The sequence below is a fragment of the Oncorhynchus nerka genome, linkage group LG5 (assembly GCF_034236695.1).
Source record: "Oncorhynchus nerka isolate Pitt River linkage group LG5, Oner_Uvic_2.0, whole genome shotgun sequence".
Taxonomy (NCBI): domain Eukaryota; kingdom Metazoa; phylum Chordata; class Actinopteri; order Salmoniformes; family Salmonidae; genus Oncorhynchus; species Oncorhynchus nerka.
In genome coordinates, this window is record NC_088400.1 from 13347569 (window position 1) to 13362568 (window position 15000).

Below are 15000 nucleotides of genomic sequence, written 5' to 3' on the forward strand. Positions count from 1 at the left end.
TGCCTGATTAGAGGGGAATCACCCACCTGGTGTCCCAGGTCTAAATCAGTGCCTGATTAGAGGGGAATCACCCACCTGGTGTCCCAGGTCCAGTGCCTGATTAGAGGGGAATCACCCACCTGGTGTCCCAGGTCTAAATCAGTGCCTGATTAGAGGGGAATCACCCACCTGGTGTCCCAGATCTAAATCAGTGTCTGATTAGAGGGGAACAAGGGGGGGGGGAGCAGCGGAACTGGTTTGAGATCAGATTAGAATTAGAGGGTTCTATATAGTCAACAAGCGTCTGCCTTTGTTTAGTATTCTGCCTCACCGACTCTATCAGAGCCTTCAATATGACCATGTAGGAGGAGTCTCTGCCTCACTGACTCTATCAGAGCCTTCAATATGACCATGTAGGGGGAGTCTCTGCCTCACTGACTCTATCAGAGCCTTCAATATGACCATGTAGGGGGAGTCTCTGCCTCACTGACTCTATCAGAGCCTTCAATATGACCATGTAGGGGGAGTCTCTGCCTCACTGACTCTATCAGAGCCTTCAATATGACCATGTAGGAGGAGTCTCTGCCTCACTGACTCTATCAGAGCCTTTAAAATGACCATGTAGGATGAGTCTCTGCCTCACTGACTCTATCAGAGCCTTCAATATGACCATGTAGGAGGAGTCTCTGCCTCACTGACTCTATCAGAGCCTTTAAAATGACCATGTAGGATGAGTCTCTGCCTCACTGACTCTATCAGATCCTTTAAAATGACCACCATGTGGGTCTCCCAGGTGGCGTAGTGGTTAAGGGCTGTGCCACCAGGGACTCTCGGTTCGCGCCCAGGCTCTGTCGTTACCGGCCACGACTGGGAGGTCCGTGGGGCGACGCACAATTGGCCCAGCGTCATCCGGGTTAGGGAGGGCTTGGCCGGTAGGGATGTCCTTGTCTCATCGCACACCAGCGACTCCTGTGGTGGGCCGGGCGCAGTGCACGCTAACCAAGGTTGCCAGGTGCACGGTGTTTCCTCCGACACATTGGTGCGGCTGGCTTCCGGGTTGGATGCGCGCTGTGTTAAGAAGCAGTGTTGGGTTGTGTATCGGAGGAAGCATGACTTTCAACCTTCGTCTCTCCTGAGCCCGTACGGGAGTTGTAGCGATGAGACAAGATAGTAGCTACTAAAACAATTGGACACCATGAAATACCACACACATAACACAAAGCAGCTCCATTTGGATGTCTCCTACTGGGAATCAGTTGTAAAAACTGAAATGCAATCTTCGTTACCAGATAAATATTGATCTGGTGGATGACCTGTAATCAATCTGCTTCCTGGTATTTACCCATCTCTTCTCTCTGATCTCTGTGTGTGTGTGTGGGTGGGTGCTTGTGTGCGTGCGTTCATGCATGTGCCTGGGTGTGTGCGTCTGTGTTTAAGTGTGTAAGGCATGAACCCGCTGGGCATGGTGACCTGACTCTGTGAGGAGAGCAGGGTCTGACCCGCGGGGCATGGTGACCTGACTCTGTGAGGAGAGCAGGGTCTGACCCGCGGGGCATGGTGACCTGACTCTGTGAGGAGAGCAGGGTCTGACCCGCGGGGCATGGTGACCTGACTCTGTGAGGAGAGCAGGGTCTGACCTGACTACACAGCTGATTACATCGTAACCACAGATTGTAATCCTTAGTGTAGACATCGTAATCACAGATTGTAATCCTTAGTGTAGACATCGTAACCACAGATTGTAATCCTTAGTGTAGACATCGTAACCACAGATTGTAATCCTTAGTGTAGACATCGTAACCACAGATTGTAATCCTTAGTGTAGACATCGTAACCACAGATTGTAATCCTTAGTGTAGACATCGTAACCACAGATTGTAATCCTTAGTGTAGACATCGTAACCACAGATTGTAATCCTTAGTGTAGACATCGTAACCACAGATGTTAAATAATGAAGTGACCCAGATTGCTCTGGGTGTCAGTCTCTCTTCCTGGTCCTGTCACTGGGTGTCAGTCTCTCTTCCTGTCTCTGTCTCTGGGTGCCAGTCTCTCTTCCTGGTCCTGTCTCTGGGTGCCAGTCTCTCTTCCTGGTCCTGTCTCTGGGTGTCAGTCTCTCTTCCTGGTCCTGTCTCTGGGTGTCAGTCTCTCTGTCGCTGGGTGTCAGTCTCTCTTCCTGGTCTGTCAGTCTGTCTCTGTCGCTGGGTGTCAGTCTCTCTTCCTGGTCCTGTCCTGGGTGTCTCTCTCATCCTGGTCCTGTGTCAGTCTCTCTTGGCCCTGTCTCTGGGTGTCTCTGTCAGTCTCTCTTCCTGGCCCTGTCTCTGGGTGCCAGTCTCTCTTCCTGGTCCTGTCTCTGGGTGTCAGTCTCTCTTCCTGTCTCTGTCTCTGGGTGTCAGTCTCTCTTCCTGGCCCTGTCTCTGGGTGTCAGTCTCTCTTCCCTGTCTCTGGGTCCTGTCTCTGGGTGTCAGTCTCTCTTCCTGGCCCTGTCTCTGGGTGTCAGTCTCTCTGTCTTGGTCCTGTCTCTGGGTGTCAGTCTCTCTTCCTGGTCCTGTCACTGGGTGTCAGTCTCTCTTCCTGTCCTGTCTCTGGGTGCCAGTCTCTCTTCCTGGTCCTGTCTCTGGGTGTCAGTCTCTCTTCCTGGTCCTGTCTCTGGGTGTCAGTCTCTTCCTGTGTCGATGGGTGTCAGTCTCTCTTCCTGGCCCTGTTGCTGGTTGTCTGTCTCTCTTCCTGGTCCTGTCAGTCTCTCTTCCTGGTCCTGTCTCTGGGTGTCAGTCTCTCTTCCTGGCCCTGTTGCTGGGTGCCAGTCTCTCTTCCTGGTCCTGTCTCTGGGTGTCAGTCTCTCTTCCTGTCTCTGTCTGGGTGTCAGTCTCTCTTCCTGGTCCTGTCTCTGGGTGCCTCTCTCTTCCTGGTCCTGTTGCTGGGTGTCTGTCTCTCTTCCTGGTCCTGTCTCTGGGTGCCAGTCTCTCTTCCCGGTCCTGTCTCTGGGTGTCAGTCTCTCTTCCTGGCCCTGTCTCTGGGTGCAGTCTCTCTTCCTGGTCCTGTCTCTGGGTGTCAGTCTCTCTTCCTGGTCCTGTCTCTCTCTCTGGGTGTCAGTCTCTCTTCCTGGTCCTGTCTCTGGGTGTCAGTCTCTCTTCCTGGTCCTGTCTTCCTGGGTCTCTGGGTGTCAGTCTCTCTGGTCCTGTCACTGGGTCCTGTCTCTGTCGGGGTGTCAGTCTCTCTTCCTGGTCCTGTCTGTGTCAGTCTGGCCCTGTTGCTGGGTGTCTCCTGGCCCTGTTGCTGGGTGTCAGTCTCTCTTCCTGGTCCTGTCTCTGGGTGTCAGTCTCCTCTTCTGGGTGTCAGTCTCTCTTCCTGGCCCTGTTGCTGGGTCAGTCTCTCCTGGTCCTGTCTCTGGGTGTCAGTCTCTTCCTGGTCCTGTCTCTGGATGTCAGTCTCTCTTCCTGGTCCTGTATCTGGGTGTCAGTCTCTCATCCTGGTCCTGTCTCCCCTTGTCAGTCTCTCTTCTTGGCCCTGTCTCTGGGTGTCAGTCTCTCTTCCTGGTCTTGTCACTGGGTGTCAGTCTCTCTTCCTGGCCCTGTCTCTGGGTGCCAGTCTCTCTTCCTGGTCCTGTCTCTGGGTGTCAGTCTGTCTCTGTCTCTGGGTGTCAGTCTCTTCCTGGCCCTGTCCTGGTGTCAGTCTCTCTTCCTGGCCCTGTCTCTGGGTGTCAGTCTCTTCCTGGCCCTGTCTCTGGGTGTCAGTCTCTCTTCCTGTCTCTGTCTCTGGGTGTCAGTCTCTCTTCCTGGTCCTGGTCCCTGGTCCTCACTGGGTGTCAGTCTCTCTTCCTGTCTCTGTCTCTGGGTGCCTCTCTCTTCCTGGTCCTGTCTCTGGGTGTCAGTCTCTCTTCCTGGTCCTGTCAGTCTCTCTTCCTGTCTCTGTCGATGGGTGTCAGTCTCTCCTCCTGGCCCTGTTGCTGGTTGTCTGTCTCTCTTCCTGGTCCTGTCTCTGGGTGCCAGTCTCTCTTCATGGTCCTGTCTCTGGGTGTCAGTCTCTCTTCCTGGCCCTGTTGCTGGGTGCCAGTCTCTCTTCCTGGTCCTGTCTCTGGGTGTCAGTCTCTCTTCCTGTCTCTGTCGATGGGTGTCAGTCTCTCTTCCTGGTCCTGTCTCTGGGTGTCAGTCTCTCCTCCTGGCCCTGTTGCTGGGTGTCTGTCTCTCTTCCTGGTCCTGTCTCTGGGTGCCAGTCTCTCTTCCCGGTCCTGTCTCTGGGTGTCAGTCTCTCTTCCTGGCCCTGTTGCTGGGTGCCAGTCTCTCTTCCTGGTCCTGTCTCTGGGTGCCAGTCTCTCTTCCTGGTCCTGTCTCTGGGTGTCAGTCTCTCTTCCTGGTCCTGTCTCTGGGTGTCAGTCTCTCTTCCTGGTCCTGTCTCTGGGTGTCAGTCTCTCTTCCTGGTCCTGTCTCTGGGTGTCAGTCTCTCTTCCTGGTCCTGTCTCTGGGTGTCAGTCTCTCTTCCTGTCTCTGTCTCTGGGTGTCAGTCTCTCTTCCTGTCTCTGTCGCTGGGTGTCAGTCTCTCTTCCTGGTCCTGTCTCTGGGTGTCAGTCTCTCTTCCTGGTCCTGTCACTGGGTGCCAGTCTCTCTTCCTGGCCCTGTCTCTGGGTGCCAGTCTCTCTTCCTGGTCCTGTCACTGGGTGTCAGTCTCTCTTCCTGTCTCTGTCGAAGGGTGTCAGTCTCTCTTCCTGGCCCTGTTGCTGGGTGTCAGTCTCTCTTCCTGGCCCTGTTGCTGGGTGTCAGTCTCTCTTCCTGGCCCTGTTGCTGGGTGTCAGTCTCTCATCCTGGTCCTGTCTCTGGGTGTCAGTCTCTCTTCCTGGTCCTGTCTCTGGGTGTCAGTCTCTCTTCCTGGCCCTGTTGCTGGGTGTCAGTCTCTCATCCTGGTCCTGTCTCTGGGTGTCAGTCTCTCTTCCTGGTCCTGTCTCTGGATGTCAGTCTCTCTTCCTGGTCCTGTATCTGGGTGTCAGTCTCATCCTGGTCCTGTCTCTGGGTGTCAGTCTCTCCTGGTCCTGTCGATGGGTGTCAGTCCCCTCTCTGGGTGTCAGTCTCTCTTCCTGGTCCTGTCTCTGGGTGTCAGTCTCTCTTCCTGGCCCTGTCACTCGGTGTCAGTCTCTCCCTGGTCCTGTCTCTCTGGGTGTCAGTCTCTCTTCTTGGCCCTGTTGCTGGGTGGCGGTCTCTATAGAGGATACTGTAATTTGTGCAACACCTTGTTAAGACACTGCATGTCACAACCTGGATCATCAGCCTGGATCACTCACCCCAAAGCCTTTTGTCCTCCCTCTACCCTCCCTCTCCCCCCTCCCTCCCCTCCCCCTCCCTCCTACCTCTCCCCTCTGTCTCCCCTACCTCCTCCCTCTCCCTTCCCTCCTACCTCTCCCCTCCGTCTCCCCGCCCTCTGTCCCTCTCCCCTCTGTCTCCCCTACCTCCTCCCTCTCCCCTCCCTCCTCCCTCTCTCTCCATCCTCTCTCCATTCCCTCCTCCTCTCTCTCCTTCCTCTCTCTCCCCTCCCTCCTCCCCTCCCCTCCCCCTTAGCCCCTCCCTCCTCTCCCCTCCCTCCCTCCTCCCTCCCTCCCTTTCCAATCCCTCTCCCTCCCTCCTCCCTCCCTCCTCCCTTCCCCTCCCTCATCCCTCTCTGTGTTATCCAGAGAGCCAGAGATGTAATTGAATCTCAGACACACCAGGCTCTTCCTGTGGTGTCTTTTATTCTGCTTCAACTACAACATTCCTCTTTTCTAATGACATGAATAAGTGACACATGTTACAATACACTTCCTCCAGAACATATTGTCAAACCACCCTAAACCCACCTCCCTTAACAAACCCAGAGCAGCCCCCTTCACTACCTTCCCATACCCCACATAGCTATACAGACAGTCACAAAAGCCCAAACATTATTAAATCAAATAGGTACTTCCTATTATAAATACATTACAACATCAAAGATGTGTCTTCCTGCTTCCTGTACTGTCTATCTGGGGCTGGTGATTACTTCCTGCCACTACTGTGTCTGTGTGACATGTGTGCGCGTGTGTGTGTGACATGCGTGTTGTGTGTGTATGTGTGACATGTGCTGTGTGTGTGTGTGTGTGTGTGTGTGTGTGTGTGTGTGTGTGTGTGTGTGTGTGTGTGTGTGTGTGTGTGTGTGTGTGTGTGTGTGTGTGTGTGTGTTGTGCAAGTACTGGCTGGGTAGTTAGTAATCACAACACTGTCGAGCATAGACTTCTCTCTCTCTCTCTGTTCCCCTCTCTCTCTTTCTCTCTCTCAGGTCCCTCTTTCCTGTCTCCTCTAATTTGTTGTCTTTCAAGGGAACTCTGAGAATGTAGTGGAGGGAGGTGATTCAACTCTCCACTTAGGAAACCCAACTGCATACTTGTTTAACATTCTTAAGGAATCCAAGGGAGATGAACTCTATAGTATAGAGACTTGTTCTGGCTTAGTTTAACACATTATCATTGATTCGTTTTTAGTCACAGTGGTAAATGGTTCACATTTACCTACACATCTATGAAGACAATTAAGAAGTACTTCCATGATTTTACGAATTTGGATATTTGTTTTCTAACCTTGAAAAGGAGACTAGAAACAAAAGTATTTCATATGTAAAACTGCTGAACTATCACTTTAAACTCTGTGATTTACTCTTCCTGTTGTTGTTTGTTGTTTGTTAAACAACATTCCCTGGTGAGGTTAATGAAGTGATGTCATCAATCATTACTCTCAGAACACCGTTTGACCTCCACAACCAACCGCCTGACCTCTTCTCCTGGCTTTCTGATCATTTCAGCATCTATCCACCTCTCTTCTCCTCTTCATCTATCCACCTCTCTTCTCCTCTTCATCTATCCACCTCTCTCCTCCTCTTCATCTATCCTCCTCTCTTCATCTATCCACCTCTCTTCCCCTCTTCATCTATCCACCTCTCTATCTATCCACCTCTCTTCTCCTCTTCATCTATCCACCTCTCCTCTCCTCTTCATCTATCCACCTCTCTTCTCCTCTTCATCTATCCACCTCTCTCCTCCTCTTCATCTATCCTCCTCTCTTCATCTATCCACCTCTCTTCCCCTCTTCATCTATCCACCTCTCTATCTATCCACCTCTCCTCCTTCATCTATCCACCTCTCTTCCCCTCTTCATCTATCCACCTCTCTATCTATCCACCTCTTCTCCTCTCTTCATCTATCCACCTCTCTCCCCCTCTTCATCTATCCACCTCTCTATCCACCTCTCTCCTCTTCATCTATCCACCTCTCTTCTCCTCTTCATCTATCCACCTCTCTTCTCCTCTTCATCTATCCACCTCTCTTCCCCTCTTCATCTATCCACCTCTCTATCTATCCACCTCTCTTCTCTTCTATTCATCTATCCTCTTCTCTCTTCCCCTCTTCATCTATCCATCTCTCTTCTCCTCTTCATCTATCCACATTCTTCTCCTCTTCATCTATCCTCCTCTTCTCTATCCACCTCTCCCCTTCATCTCTTTCCTCCTCTTCATCTATCCACCTCTCCTCTTCATCTATCCACCTCTTCATCTATCCAACTCTCCTCTTCATCTATCCACCTTTCTTCTCCTCTCTTCTCTATCCACCTTTCCTCTCCTCATCATCTATCCACCTCTCTCTTCCTTCATCTATCCCTCTTCATCTATCCTCCTCTCTCCCACCTCTCTTCATCATCTATCCACCTCTCTTCTCCCACCTCTCTTTCATCTATCCACCTCTCTTCTCCTCTTCATCTATCCACCTCTCTCTTCCCCTCTTCATCTATCCACCCTCTTCTCTCCTCCTCTTCATCTATCCACCTCTCTCTCCTCATCTATCCTCCTCTCCTCTTCATCTATCCTCTCCTCTCTTCCCCTCTTCATCTATCCTCCTCTCTTCCTCTCTTCATCACTCTCTTCCCTCTTCTCTATCTCTCTTCCCTCTTCATCTATCCTCCTCTCTTCCCCTCTTCATCTATCCATCTCTCTTTCCCCTCTTCATCTATCCACCTCTCCTCTTCATCTATCCTCCTCTCATCTATCCACCTCTCTATCCTCCTCTCTTCCCTCTTCATCTATCCACCTCTCCCTCATCTTCTTCTCTCTTCATCTATCCACCTCTATTCTCCTCTTCATCTATCCCTCTCTTCATCTATCCACCTCTCTTCTCCTCTTCATCTATCCACCTCTAATCTCCTCTTCATCTATCCACCTCTCCTCTTCATCTATCCACCTTTCTCCTCTTCATCTATCCACCTCTCCCCTCCTCTTCATCTTTCCCCCTTTTCTTCTCCTCTTCATCTATCCACCTCTCTTCTCCTCTTCATCTATCCACCTCTCTTCTCCTCTTCATCTATCCACCTCTCCCCTCCTCTTCATCTTTCCTCTCCCTCTCTGTCTCTCCTCTTATCCCATCTCCCCTTCTTCCTCTCTCCCTTTGTCCCCAATATCCTGATTTGCATTAGAGAAACTCAGGAAATGGAGTGTCTTGTTAAGGAAAGTGTGTGTGTGTGTGTGGGGGGCATTGATTGGCTACTGTGGTGCAGGCGGAATGTTAATAAGGGTAGAGAGAGACAGGTGGAAAGGGGAGTGGGGAGAGAGAGATAGAGAGAGAGAGAGAGAGAGAGAGAGAGACAGACAGACAGAAGCACAGAGACACAGAGAGAGAGAGAGAGAGACAGAGACACAGAGACACAGAGTGACAGACACAGAGAGAGAGAGAGAGACACCGAGAGAGAGACAGAGAGACAGAGAGACAGAGACACAGAGAGACAGAGACACAGAGAGACAGAGACAGAGACACAGAAAGACAGAGACAGAGAGCAGGTGAGGCGGCAAGTGGGGGGGGTATGACACATGTTAGCTGTCACTCAACTAATGCAACCAATCAATAGCCTCCATAATGAGGAGGGGACAGTGACCTGCTGTGTCCTCCAACACCACAGCACGCCCCAAAGTCACACCGCCTCGCCATCAATTAGCCCGCCGAACCCAAGCCTGCCATTAGGATCCACAAGCCAATCACAGCCCCTAGCTTCTCGTACACTCACACATGCAAACACAGGCAGTGCAGGCAGAGCAGGCAGTGCAGGCAGTGCAGGCAGAGCAGGCAGAGCAGGCAGTGCAGGCAGAGCAGGCAGAGCAGGCAGTGCAGGCAGAGCAGGCAGAGCAGGCAGTGCAGGCAGAGCAGGCAGTGCCGAAAGCAAACGACATTAGCTAGGGTGTGTTTCTTCTTGTCTGAACATGAATTATAATTAGGTGTGTTTTGTACATTGTGGGTTGTGTTCAAGCGCACCCTATTCCCTACATAGAGCACTACCCTATGGTCCCTGGTCAAAAGTAGTGCACTATATTAAAGGGAATAGGGTGCCTTTATTACCTGCTAAGTAGATAGACAGGGGTACACTGGTTACACAACAACGCCTGGAGAAATAGGCCTTGACTCGACTCCGCATAGTAGAGCAGTGAACATCAATCCCTCTGATGGAACGCTTGTCTTAGGTTACGTCCTAAATGGCACCCTATTCCCTATGTAGTGCACTACTTTAGACCAAAGCCCGACATGCCCTGGTCAAAAGTAGTGCACTACCTAGGGAATAGGAACACATTGCGGAGCCGGAATAAATCTAGAGCAGGAACTCACCGGGGCCTTGTAGGGAAAATAGATTCTGGTCTTTCTTCGTCCTCTCTCTCTCTCCTCTCTGCCCCAGGCTTTCTGACTGTGTCTTCTCACATTTAGTGACGACTACGTCAAGCGCTTCTCATTCCACAGCCATGGAACAAAAGGAGGAGGAAGTGCGTCTCATAACAAATGAAAAGAAAATGACATTCATTCTGTCCTCCCTTATCTACCTGGTCCCATCCAATGGAGGATGGTTAGTGTAGGAATAGAGAACTGTTCACCAAGATCATTAAGTTAGGAGGTGGTGATGAGAGGGAGGTGGTGATGAGAGGGAGGTGGTGGAGGTGGAGGTGGTGATGAGAGGGAGGTGGTGATGTGAGGGAGGTGGTGATGAGAGGGATGTGGTGGAGGTGGAGGTGGTGATGAGAGGGACTGACGAGGAGACGAAGGACTGTAGGGTTTATAGCACAGGCCTTTAGATGACTGACCATATGAAAACATCACACACACATACAGTATATATATATATATATATATATATAAAAATGACACACACACACCCCCTCCCCCACACACACACCTTAGTGGCTCAGCCATATGAAAACATCACAGTTGAGCTGAAAGGCTCTTAAAGGGATTGCTTTTATAGATGTAATAATCCTGCTCTCTCTGAGCCAAGATACACACACACCGACAGACACACACACACACACACACACACACCGACAGACACACACACACCGACAGACACACACAGACACCCCCCCCCCACACACACACACACACCGACAGACACACACAGACACCCCCCCACACACACACACACCGACAGACACCGACAGACACCCCCCACACACACACACAGACACACACACACACACACGCACACTCACACCCCATACACACAGATAGACACACACACACACACACACCGACAGACACACACCGACAGACACACACAGACACCCCCCCCACCCCCCACACACACACACACACCGACAGACACACACAGACACCCCCCCACACACACACACCGACAGACACACACACAGACACACACAGACACAGACACACACACACACACACCGACAGACACACAGACACCCCCCACACACACACACACCGACAGACACACACACACAGACACACACAGACACCCCCCCACACACACACACAGACACCCCCCCACCCACACACACACACAGACACACACACACACACACACACACTCACACCCCATACACACAGATAGACACACACACACACACACACACCGACAGACACACACACACCGACAGACACACACAGACACCCCCCACACACACACACCGACAGACACACACAGACACCCCCCACACAGACACACACACACACACCGACAGACACACACACACCGACAGACACACACAGACACCCCCCCCCACACACACACACCGACAGACACACACACCCGACAGACACACACAGACACCCCCACACACACACACAGACACCCCCCCCACACACACACACACACACACACACACACTCACACCCCATACACACAGATAGACACACACACACACACACACACCGACAGACACACACACACCGACAGACACACACAGACACCCCCCACACACACACACACACACACCGACAGACACACACAGACACCCCCCCCCACAGACACACACACACACACACACACACTCACACCCCATACACACAGATAGACACACACACACACAGTCAACGCACCCAGCCACGGCCAGCGGACTTAAGTGGAAGAGGCTATCTGGTAATGCTGTGCTGTAGAGCACGGAACCCTATCACACACCCAGGGGTTAAACCAGTGATGTATATTAACCCTGGATTGCTGGTGCTATGTATTGGCCAGTGAGAGGCATTGAAGCCAACGGTCGGCCATATTGGCATTCCCCAGAAGAAGCAATCCTCCATAGGAATGAATGGAATTCTACATTTTTTTCAATTAAATGTTTCAAGGAGAAAAGTACATGTATTTACATATTTGTTGTTGTTGTAGTGGGGACAGTAACATTAGTCATCTCCAAAAATTATATTTTAAGGAAAATGTTTTAATATGTTTTTCTATAAATTTACAAAAAAAATTATCACGTAATATAATGGAATGCATTAAGCTGACCGTAATAGAGTAATCGTGGTAAAAAAAATTAATGTACACGTCAATAAATGCCTTTCTATAGCTACTGAAACATGTTTTACAATGATGAGGGAGAGCCAAGATGGAGGCACGGTGGCTTCAACACAACGATGAGGAGAGCCAAGATGGAGGCACGGTGGCTTCAACACAACGATGGGGAGAGCCAAGATGGAGATGAGGGAGAGCCAAGATGGAGGCACGGTGGCTTCAACACAATGATGAGGGGAGCCAAGATAGAGACACGGTGGCTTCAACACAATGATTAGGAGAGCAAGATGGAGGCACTGTAGCTTCAACACAATGATGAGGAGAGCCAAGATGGAGGCACGGTGACTTCAACACAATGATGAGGGGGAGCCAAGATAGAGACACCGTGGCTTCAACACAATGATTAGGGAGAGCCAAGATGGAGGCATGGTGGCTTCAACACAATGATGAGAGAGCCAAGATGGAGCTTCAACACAATGATTAGGGAGAGCCAAGATGGACACTGATTCAACACAATGAGAGGGAGAGCCAAGATGGAGGCACGGTGGCTTCAACACAATGATGAGGGGGAGCCAAGATAGGAGGTGGCTTCAACACAATGATGAGGGAGAGCCAAGATAGAGGCACGGTGACTTCAACACAATGATGACGGGGAGCCAAGATAGAGACACGGTGGCTTCAACACAATGATGATGAGGGATGGAGGCACAAGATGGGGAGAGCAAGATGGAGGCTTCAACACAATGATGAGGAGAGCCAAGATGGAGGCACAGTGGCTTCAACACAATGATGAGGGAGAGCCAAGATGGAGGCACGGTGGCTTCAACACAATGATTAGGGAGAGCCAAGATGGAGGCACAGTGGCTTCAACACAATGATGAGGGAGAGCCAAGATGGAGGCACGGTGGCTTCAACACAATGATGATGGATGGAGGCACGGTGGCTTCAACACAATGATGAGGGAGAGCCAAGATGGAGGCACGGTGGCTTCAACACAATGATGAGGGGGAGCCAAGATGGAGACACGGTGGCTTCAACACAATGATGAGGGAGAGCCAAGATGGAGGCACGGTGGCTTCAACACAATGATGAGGGGGAGCCAAGATGGAGGCACGGCGGCTTCAACACAATGATGAGGGGGAGCCAAGATGGAGACACGATGGCTTCAACACAATGATGAGGGAGAGCCAAGATGGAGGCACGGTGGCTTCAACACAATGATGAGGGAGAGCCAAGATGGAGGCACTGTATCTTCAACACAATGATGAGGGAGAGCCAAGATGGAGACACGGTGGCTTCAACAAAATGATGAGGGAGAGCCAAGATGGAGGCACGGTGGCTTCAACACAACGATGAGGGAGAGCCAAGATGGAGGCACTGTACCTTCAACACAATGATGAGGGAGAGCCAAGATGGAGGCACGGTGGCTTCAACAAAATGATGAGGGGGAGCCAACATAGAGACACGGTGGCTTCAACACAATGATTAGGGAGAGCCAAGATGGAGGCACAGTGGCTTCAACACAATGATGAGGGGGAGCCAAGATGGAGGCACGGTGTCTTCAACACAATGATGAGGGAGAGCCAAGATGGAGGCACGGTGGCTTCAACACAATGATGAGGGAGAGCCAAGATGGAGGCACGGTGGCTTCAACACAATGATGAGGGAGAGCCAAGATGGAGGCACGGTGGCTTCAACACAATGATGAGGGAGAGCCAAGATGGAGGCACGGTGGCTTCAACACAATGATGAGGGGGAGCCAAGATAGAGACACGGTGGCTTCAACACAATGACTAGGGAGAGCCAAGATGGAGGCACAGTGGCTTCAACAAAATGATGAGGGAGAGCCAAGATGGAGGCACAGTGGCTTCAACGCAATGATGGGGGAGTGCCAAGATGGAGGCACGGTGGCTTCAACACAATGATGAGGGAGAGCCAAGATGGAGGCACAGTGGCTTCAACGCAATGATGGGGGAGTGCCAAGATGGAGGCTCGGTGGCTTTGGGCACGGTGGCTTCAAAACAGTTCCCCCCTAACAGTCATCTAATGTGTATATAAATCATTGTTTTAAACCAAGCCCACAACGAGAGTAAAGGTTAGGATCCGAGTTCCCCACAATTCAGACAGCAGCAGGCCCATCGTTACAGAGGAAAGCAGCCTGCTTACCATCCACGCTGTGTTTGTGTATCGACTGTGAGTGTGCTTGTGTGTGTTTACCATCGATACCGCAACACAACAATTACCCAAGAATGTGTGTGTGTAATTATACAATGCAGGGAGTTGTTCTCTTATGCCGCAAATCAAATCCACTGAAGATGCCGCATTGATTTCTTTGTGTTGCCTAAATTATACATGTTCCCTTATACAGAGGCCGAGCCCCAACCAGCCAGCCAGTCAGCAAAAAGCATTAAGAACTAAACTCAGCAAAAAAAGAAATGTCCCTTTTTCAGGACCCTGTCTTTCAAAGATCATTTGTAAAAATCCAAATAACTTCACAGATATTCCTTGTAAAGGGTTTAAACACTATTTGCCATGCTTGTTCAATGAACCATAAACAATTAAGGAACATGCACCTGTGGAACGGTCCTTAAGACACGAACAGCTTACAAACGGTAGGCAATTAAGGTCACAGATATGAAAACTTAGGACACTAAAGAGGCCTTTCTACTGACTCTGAAAAACACCAAAAGAAAGATGCCCAGGGTCCCTGCTCATCTGCGTGAACGTGCCTTAGGCATGCTGCAAGGAGGCATGAGGACTGCAGATGTAGCCAGGGAAAGACAGCGCTACAGGGAGACAGGGCGACAGGACGGACAGCTGACCAGTGGCAGACCACGTGTAACAACACCTGCACAGGATCGGTACATCTGAACATCACATCTGAATGGGACAGGTACAGGATGGCAACAACAACTGCCCGAGTTACACCAGGAACGCACAATCCCTCCATCAGTGCTCAGACTGTCCGCAATAGGCTGAGAAAGGCTGGACTGAGGGCTTGTAGGCCTGTTGTGAGGCAGGTCCTCACCAGACATCACCAACAACATCGCCGCCTATGGACACAAACCCACCGTCGCTGGACCAGACAGGACTGGCAGAAAGTGCTCTTCACAGACGAGACACGGGTTTTGTCTCACCAGGGGTGATGGTCGGATTCGTGTTTATCGTCGAAGGAATGAGCGTTACATCGGGGCCTGTACACTGGAGTGGGATCGATTTGGAGGTGGAGGGTCCGTCATGATCTGGGGCGGTGTG

General features: G+C 51.2%; 1 protein-coding gene across 1 annotated transcript in view; it reads left to right on the forward strand.

The window, feature by feature from the left end:
* Nucleotides 1–15000, forward strand: part of LOC115122107 (neuroligin-3-like) — a 30812-nt gene that overhangs the window by 5146 nt on the left and 10666 nt on the right. The gene's annotated exons all lie outside the window — the stretch shown is intronic.